This window comes from Papaver somniferum, chromosome 4 (genome assembly GCF_003573695.1).
Source record: "Papaver somniferum cultivar HN1 chromosome 4, ASM357369v1, whole genome shotgun sequence".
Lineage (NCBI taxonomy): Eukaryota > Viridiplantae > Streptophyta > Magnoliopsida > Ranunculales > Papaveraceae > Papaver > Papaver somniferum.
The window spans coordinates 4,623,214-4,632,558 of NC_039361.1; the positions used below are offsets into that span (position 1 = coordinate 4,623,214).

Below are 9,345 nucleotides of genomic sequence, written 5' to 3' on the forward strand. Positions count from 1 at the left end.
AGTGCGATTAAAGGGCTGGAAATGTTTGGGCTTACTCTATGGACTTATAGGAAGCTAACATGGGTGATTTTAAGGGCCAGAAGTTGCTGGAATGACCGGGAGAAGCAATCAAAGTCCAAACAGGACACGTACGCTTCTGTTAAGTTTGAAGATTTTGTGAGGAATATTTGGGAGAGTTTTAAGCTAGTGATTGTTGTACTTGGTCCTGTTCAAGTCTTGATAAGAGTTTGGTGGCAAGTTTATAGCTAATAAACGCGTACAGGGAGATCACAAGAGAGATATTATCTCAACAATGCAGAGAAGAAAAAAAAGAGATTTTATCGGGATTTCTTTGAGCTATGAAGTATATAAGAGGTGGAGAGAAGTTAGAGAAGGTTTATCAAGAGTTTGGGGTCGATCCAGAGCCAGGAGGAGCGAAGAAGAAGGAAAAACATCAATGTTCACCTGCTGCTGCTACTGCCATTAAAAAGCTTCAAGAACACGAAGAACAGACTCTCCAGAGCAGACTTATTTTCAGCAGTTCCAGAACAGGCTTATTTTCAGCAGCTCAACAGTAGAAGAGAGGTGTCGCAGTTCGCTGCAGTTTTCCGTTGTCGTTCTTTTCTGGACGTGTTTTGTGAGTCTCAGAACTACTATTTTATAACTTTTGACTCTTTTAATCACACTTTGAGCTTTGAATTAATATGTTGAGTGTGTGATTGATATGAATAGCTAAACCCCAATACTGGGATGATGGAGGAAACCATTCTTTATGCATGAATAATTTCTTATTTAATTCTTTTATGACTATTTGCATTATTATGAATTGAATTATGATTTTTCTTAATTATTTGTGATTTCATTTGATGGTTTATGCTTGGGACTAATCCTTTTGATAGGCCATGCTTAAGATTTACACTTAATATTTTTAAAATCTATTTTGGCAAATAAAGAGTTGATGCTTAGAAGCTATAATTGTTTAGAATAAATACATGAATCGCATGAGTATAAGAATTGGTGAAATCCTGAGTCCTAGTATCTCTTGATCCTGTGACAATTTTTGTATATATTTTTGTTTTTAAATCTATTCAAGTCCGAGCAACGAATTCTTACTTATCGCAAATTTAATACTACAACAGTGATCAAACTATAAAGTCTTGATTTCTATCCTATTAGCTAAGTCTCGGACTAGGATAGGAAAAGTGTAGTTGAGCTCAAGGACTTCATGGTGATTCAACGACAACGACGAAGATCTACACCAAGGAACCGTGGAACTTCATCAACAAAAAGGTATGTGAAGACTTGAACTTATCTATCACTCGAAAGTCTATCTATTCTTCTCCTACTTCTTATGAGACAAAAGTCGTATGCCATGTAGACTAGATCACATACATTTGATATTTCGAGCTGCGTATTCATTGCTTATCTTTTACTCGAAATCATGTGTTGGTAAAGCGTTTCGCTTTGCTCAGGTTTATCTTCACCTAGTGACGAAAGTCATGAAAGTTTCAATTACTTTGAGAATTGCTCTGACGTGAATCGGTTTGTGAATAACGGCTACATAAAATGTTTCAATGATTGAAATGAGAGTTTAGATTATATAACCATGTATTCCTTGAACCGAAGTTTTCGAACTTTGTTGATCAAGAGAAATCGGTAGGATTGTGGAATTGGCTTGCCAAGTCCGTGAACCCAGTCCGCGGACTCAGTCCGCGAACTGATGGCACTAGTGGAAAAAGGTCTATCTGAGACACAATGAAACGACACAAAATAAATATCTCTGTACAAAAATTTGAAACAATGTACGGAACGTGTCCTTGACTAAAGTCAACATGTCGTTGTGTAAGGACTTCAGTTGACTTTTACAACGACGTATGAATAGTATTGTTGTTGTGGTCCCACCGAAAAAGAAAAATCATATTCCTATCTACACGAAAGCCGAGAGAGAGAAAATATCACACACAACCTTATCCGCACTGAAGCGAGAGAGAGAGAAACATCTTCTTCTTTTTTTTCGTTTTCCCCTCTCTTTTTCATCGAACTCTTCTTCTCTTTTGCAGGTTCAATCTGAGAGGAAAAATTAACTCTCTACTTCTATCTTACCCTGCATCTTCATCTAAATAATTAACTGAAGGTAATGAACTTTAACCTTAGTTCTTCATCTATAAACCAGATCTGTGATTATTTATTATTTTGATTTTAGGGGTTTTTGATTGCAGGATAAAATTGTTGAGGTTTTTCTCTATCTATGCAACAAAAAGGGTAAACCTATTTCTCCATCTCTACAGAAAAATTGGGTAAATTTTTTTTACTCAATCTCTTCTCGTTTTCTCTTAAATCAATTTTGGGGGTTTTCATCAAAATGAAACCCTGGAATTTTATAATTAGGGATTTGTATTTGTATGATATTTTTTGTTTAAATCCGTTTTGCTTACCAGCTTACTGATATTTTTGGGGATGGGTTTTTGTTTAAATCTAAGGTTTTTAATTTTCTCAGCTTAGTTACTGGAAATGTTATTAGGGTTCTTGAATCAGGCCAATGGATTCTGGGTTTAACTTAGATTTGTTTATAATCTGCTGAAACTACTGTTTTTTAGATTGTGGTTTCCTCTTATATATCCAAACATTTTGCATCTGAGGATTAATGATTTTGCTGGTTAAATAGGTGCTTACAAGTACGTTTCTGAGTTGTGGAGGAAGAAACAAGCCGATGTTATGAGGTTTTTGTAGAGGGTTAGGTGCTGGGAGTACCGCTAACATCCTTCAAGTTGTATGTGTTACCCGTCCTGGTAAGACTAGACGTTTGAGTTACAAGGTCCAGAAGGTAATCGAAAGTCTTAAATCTTGGCTTTAATTTGTTGTTTTCAGTGCATTTGATATGTTAAAGCTCATTGAATCCTGATTTTCATCTTAGTCTCAAGTTAAATTTCGAGTTACTTTGGAATCAGTTTATTTGTTGAATAAATTGTTTTGATTTTATGGTTTTCATGAAGTCTTAAATGGTAAAACTGCACCTTTCTCTGGTTTTCTTCAATGTTTGGATGGTGTTAGGTATCGGTTCGCGTAATGACGTCCGTAGACTTCAAAAATGTTAAACTCGAATGAGTTATTACTCATTAGTTATTTGTCAAACTAAGGTGCCTAGACAAGTTTGAGTTGCGTCGTCGGGTTATGTTTGATTTTGCAATGCATATTGTGTGTCTTACTTTTCTCAATGCATGGAAGTCCAGCTTATATAATTACGTACTATATTTTTCTGACTAATTATAATGTTCTAACTATCTGATTTATGTAACCATATACAGGTTCTCGATGATGCCTTCTTTAAATATTAGACCAAGCCTAAGCTAATGATAAGCACACAAGTGCGACACTTTTATACCCGCATTTATACTAGCTAGGTCTCGATATCTCGCTAATAACTATGTTTTAGAGCTTTTACAGGAATGATAAGTGAAATCCGTTCGCCCGGAGAACTAATGGCCTAGAAGCTAAATTGGTGCTTGCGACTTGCAATGCCAAAGGAGTCGGAGCTTGTGGGCTAGCAAGCCAACAATTTATGGGCCGCATCACTTAAGCCAGGAGGTTGAACAAAGAAATGATGTCCTTTACCAAACGTGTGAGCTGCACAAGGGGGCTTAGAAAGTGAGACATGTCCCATTTTTCCACCTCTTCGGTCTTATCAAAACAAGAAAAAGAAATGTTCAATTTTCTTTCTCATTTCAAGCTGGTAACAACAGAGAATGGGAATTTGAGATCGAGCTTCATACTTGAATGGAATTCGTCATCATCCAAACAGCTACAGCCAAACCAAGGTAGTATCTTCTCCGTTACCTCTCGTTAGATGGAGTTCAAGCTCTTCTCTCCAATTCATGAGCACCAGATCTTGAGGCAACATCAATGGATCTGTGTGAGACTGTTGTAGTGTTGGAATTTATACGCAGCAGCAACAGCAACAGAGCTACAAAGTTCGTTATCGGCTGAAATTGGTTTTGACCTAACTTTTGGTCTTGATTAAATGGTGACTGTTTGGGGCGGTTCTGAGTTGTAAACGAAGATGAAATCATGAAGATGCAGATGAAGTGTCAAGACTGAAACTTGGTTACAGCAAAGCTAGGTCGTGATGTTTGTTCGCTGTGAACGGAGATTGGGTTCATTCCATGAGCTTGATCGATGGAGATTTGGGGGTTTCAACATCAGTTGATATTGGGTCTTAATTTAATGGTGATGGACAGCGAAAACAGATGATTCTGTGGGTATTCGATTGAACGCAGAAAGGTGTTGCTGCCATGAATGTTGTGATTATGAAAAACAGGTCAGTGGCCGGAGTTGGGAAACAGTTCAGTTAAGAAAGTACTGGTTGCTTGAGTCCAGTGGTGTCTAAAGATCCCATAAAACCAACTCCCTGTAATATGTGGTACTGTTAAGTGGTTTTGAATGGTGAAAAACACTTGCTGCTGCTGTTGATTTAACGGAGTTGGAGAAGGTGTATATGTTGACTGAATTTTGGAAGTCGTCGAGCTGGTGTAGTCGGTGGTGGCTGGAAGTGCAGGGAAAGCAGCTGTGGCGAAGCTTGGTTCAGCTTTTGTGATCAATGGCTAGCTTTGTGGTTGGATGTGAACTGAAAGTAGTCAGGGAGTTTGGCTGAGTTGATTGCAAATTGTATAAGGCAGTCTCATATGGAACAAGGAGATGGATTCCAATTGAGTTTTTCTATAGAGCTTGGATCAGAGCTAATCGAGCTGTAATAGCCAGTGGGTGACGAGACTGTGAATATTCTGAAGTACAACTGTAGCCGATATGTAGAGTGGTTGTTTGCGATTCTGCACTTGAATGTTCTCGACTGAGAACAAACACAGCAGTAACAACTGGTGAAGACGGTGGTACTGCCTGATTGCAAGTGATGATGGTGGCTGGGCAACCTGCGGTGGTGTTTTGTAAGATGGAGATGCTGGTGTTGGCTGCATCAGTTCAGTGGATCTGAAATGGTCGTGACCAGTGGTGCTGAGATGATTGGATTGAGCTGGTTGTTGGTGGTATTGGTCATGGCTGTGAACAAGGAGGTGCAGACAGTGGCCAGACTTATTGTTGGCCTGGAGTTCTGTTTTTGGACTGGGCTTTGGTGTGTGCTGGCGTCCGTCACCAGAGGAGAGTTTGGATGGCTATTTAACCTGGCGTGAAGAGAAGAAAAGATACACCGAATACAGGGAAGAAACTAGGGTTTGCATTTATCTTTACTTTTCGATTTGCATAACTTGATTTATTCCTGAATCATTTTCTATGGCTTTTAAGAAAGCTATGTCTAGCTAAACTCTTCATTAGGGTGAAAGATGAACTTGTAGTTTTGATTTATTTGTGTTCTAAAATAGAGGTTTTCAACAACTAAAGCTTAATGTCAATTGTTTGAGTTTCTCTTAATGTTTTATTTTCTTTTCAACTTCTCATGTTCTATGCCATATATAGTTCATTGTTAGGTTGATAGAAATACTCATTTAAACCTTGTTATCGATTGATTTATGAACATCCCGAGACTATGTATGCCATGTATGCTTAGTACTAGGGACTTCTACCTTAGGTTGAGAACAAACAATCTTTTATGATAACTCTTCTCTAAAGATCATTAATGAAATATCTTCCGTGTGTGAGTAGCAAGTAAAGCCTAGCTTACAACGGATTCTGTAGCCCTAATAATTCTACATCTTTGATTACAATCTTAATTAATTTGCTTTGATTCACTTTGTTAGTTTACAAGAATTCTGAAATCTCCATTTTGAAATATTCTTGACTCGAAAGTAACTAGTATTGATTGGAAATAGTGTTTGTCACTCCTCGTGGGAACGATCCCTATTTGCCACTATTCACATGTAGTGCACCGTATACTTGCGGTTAATTAAAGTCGGTTCTCCGATTCATCAGCTAACAATTCATGGCGAGCTCTATCACGAAGGGAAGTGTTTGAGGTATTAATTCTGTCACTTATGTTCTTCATTTACTTGAGCTCATAAAAACCAATCTACTAGTCGTACTGTTTACTTGAGGTGTAAATTGTGTTACTGAATGACAAGAAGTCATCCAGAATTTTTGTCAAACAAAATTGGGTGTTCAGTGCTCTTAAGGATTCTGATTTTGGATTTCTAATTCTTATCAAACAAAATTGAATGAGTTATGTGGTATTTATGATTCTAATATTGGGTTTGATTTGTTAGTTTTAATAGGCTTGTATTGATTATTTTGTGGTTTTGTATGAATAATTTTTGGTGCATGATTGAGATGTACATGATGAAAGAAAATTAGGAACCACTGGTGGTGCTATATGTGTGTTCTGATGAAAGTGCTGGTGGTGATGGTAGTGAGATCTTCCTATCAACGATAATGGGTTGAAGATAATACGGTTAGTGAGTATGTTTGCTTCATTGGTATAGAGTATTGCTTTCCCTGTCCTCCATATATTTCTTACTTGAAGATACTATGTTATTAGGAGCTTGTTCTTTCTGGATACCTAGTTGGTTCCTGCTTTCATGTCCATAAGCAGAGATCCAGATGAAAGATACAGAGAACAAAGGTCAGTGGCTCAAGTAAAGAGTGGGTTTAATTGTGGTAAGTTTCTTGGATTTGGTGAGCTTGGTGGTCCCTCTTTATTTGCTGTCGAGGAGTACTCGCTTCACTCTGGATATCTAGCGAAATCAAATTATCTCAATCTTTTTAAAATTGCAGAGTTGAGATTTGTGTAAGTTTATCATCCCTGCATTATGTTTTCATGTCACTTCAGAAAACCTTCATCGATTTTGACGTTTTTTGGCATTTCATTGATCGAAACTGCATAGGCTCTTTTAAGTTGTAGCAATTAGAAATAAAAATTTTATTACCTCTACTAGCTCCTCATGTGTTCTTATTTTGGTATACAAGTTATCATGGTAGTGTAGACTGACGGACACCCTGTAATTGTTGTTGTAAGAGCCTACTTTCTTCACGTGTTCTTGTTTTGTCTATAACTCTACTTGAGAATTAAGGACTCAATTACCATTCTTCTTACATTCTGGTGATTGAAACTTTCATACAAAATACTTATTACATTGCCTACCTTCACTCTGCACATCTTTTAGTGATTATTTTGAGTATTTGGTTCACTAATTATGCTTTTGGGTTTAGCAGTGTAACTGGTGGTGGTAGTTGGGTCTATGCGTGGCCGGTGGGGATTGGAAAGTGGGATGATAGATGATTCCCAACTATCCTTGTACAGGATGAGAAGAACATCAACAGTCTTATAGGTTTTGTTTTCACATATACTGTTGAGAAAGACAACTTGAAGATCCTTGGAGATGGCATATATATTTAGTTTGTTCAGTGAGTATTGAGGTTGAGAAATCTACTAGCTTGGCTAGAATTTTTTCAGCTTCTCAAGGTTAGATGCTAGACTGGTTACCTGTAGTGTGGTTTATATATGCTTTGGTAGTCTTGTATATTTTCAATGAAATTGTGTTTTGGTTCAATTTTATTTTTTTTGTTGAAGGCTTCATTCTAATAACTTATTTTGTTGTTAGTTATATGTAGATGCATAAATAGAGCTTGGGTTGGTCTTGGAGAAGCTCTTGAAGGTAGCATCGAGAATAAGATTCATGGGTAAATTCTCCAACTCCACTTCTCCATTACTCGATTTTGTATGGTATGTTTGGTATATGATAACTACATGGTAGATTGTTTACTCATTCAACGCGTTCTTTAGATAACGAAAATGGTTCTGATATTATTCAACCAACTGATGGTTTATGCTTTCATAGGTTACCGCTGAGTCCATTTGATCAAATTTATTGGATTTGTGACTTCCAGAACAGAGTTTCCTAATCAATGTAAGGTATGTAATGAGATTAAACAAGTAGATAGTTATTTTGCAGGGCTATGTTTCCATTTAATTGGTTCTTACCTCCACTTGTATGTGTATTGCATATTGATGATGCAATTGATCTTGTGATCCCAAGGGTAGCTACGAACCGAAGGAAGAAGTTGGTGATTCGGATTAGGAGTTTCCTGCATCACAGTAATGACATGGTTCTGATAACCTCTAGATTTATCTAACTTCCAAACATATAGGTAGGTGAATGGACACAACACCCAGTTGAGAGAGGCATTTAAGTCTGTCACGGCAGACCAGAAGTATCCTTAAGCGTGTGATTCCAAGCATCGCCACTGTAAGTTCATCTCTATCTCTCTCGCTCTCTTATATATATGACAAGTATTTAATTCAATATTGTATATAGATGAATATTAAACTTCGGATATAACATGATAATTGGTCAACCATATACACCTTGGTTTGTATTTCCTGGCCATTGAATATACTATAGAGTAATCCAATTATTGTATAAAGGTTGAGTTGTCTCATTCGAGATGAAACTTAGATTGCTGGAAATTTTCTACCACAACATTCATATTGTATTGTGTATATCATTTGAATGTGCTTGTTAGATTTATGCTAAAAGGTTTGTGTATCTATCATTTTAGTATCTACTGTCATAAGTAGTTGTTATTGATTTTGTGCACCTTTTGGTTTGACAGAGAATTTTAAGAGATATCCAAGATGGGAAGCGCTTACACTATCTAGAGAGAGGACTTGTTTGAGTACGGCGACCGGGAATATCTCGGTTTGCTGGTTTGTAGTTTTCTTTATGAACCCAAGAACTTAGATATGACTTGTATGAATTCAGATTTGATTACTTCACTTTGAACTGTGTAAGAAATACAATAATTTTTATTTGAATGGCCATTTGAATTTATAAATCCAAGTTTTATTTCAGGTTAATTTGAGTTTAAGTTCAGATTTATTTCATCTCAGTACTGTAGTCAGCCAGATCTGATTCGAAATTAAGCTGAATTCTGATTATGTTTTTATATTAAAAAGTTAAATATACGACGTAAACTAGGTGTCGTACCTAGAGACATCCTGAAAGTATCGTAATTGAAATTTATTCTGAGTCAACTTGAAAGTCTCATTCCAGAAAAAGACACTGAATCTACGGAACTTTTAGAGGCCTCTTGAAACTGTTGTATATATCGCTAATACGACACTTTTCAACTATCTTAAAACGGCCTTTTTCCACTAATGCGGAAGTTCTCGACCGAGAATTTCTGCTGGGATTTCCAAACTCGTTTGTGTGCTAAGTCCGCGAACTGGCGGGAGTTCTCGACCCGAGAATTTCTGCTGAGTTTGGAAAACTCAACCGATTAGCTCAAGTCCGCGAACTTGTTTGTGAGCTTAAGAGGTTATGATCTAAAGATGTGCTCTGAACATGAAACATTAATTACTAAGGAATACTTTATGCAAACCGTGACCATAATGTTCATGAGACGATTTTAATCGAATCGAATCAT

At 37.0% G+C, this 9,345-nt stretch overlaps 1 long non-coding RNA gene across 11 annotated transcripts; it reads left to right on the forward strand.

The window, feature by feature from the left end:
• Positions 1-1,949: 1,949 nt before the first annotated feature.
• LOC113274622 lies at positions 1,950-8,748 on the forward strand. 11 transcript variants are annotated; one of them, XR_003323100.1, is made up of 10 exons: positions 1,950-2,113; positions 2,199-2,276; positions 2,645-5,939; positions 6,250-6,370; positions 6,458-6,706; positions 7,132-7,381; positions 7,521-7,599; positions 7,758-7,831; positions 7,956-8,165; positions 8,533-8,748. It is a non-coding gene; the product is annotated as an uncharacterized LOC113274622 (long non-coding RNA). The 11 variants fall into 11 exon arrangements; XR_003323102.1 differs by having other exon boundaries at positions 6,266-6,370; XR_003323103.1 differs by having other exon boundaries at positions 6,274-6,370.
• The last annotated feature ends 597 nt before the right edge of the window (positions 8,749-9,345 follow it).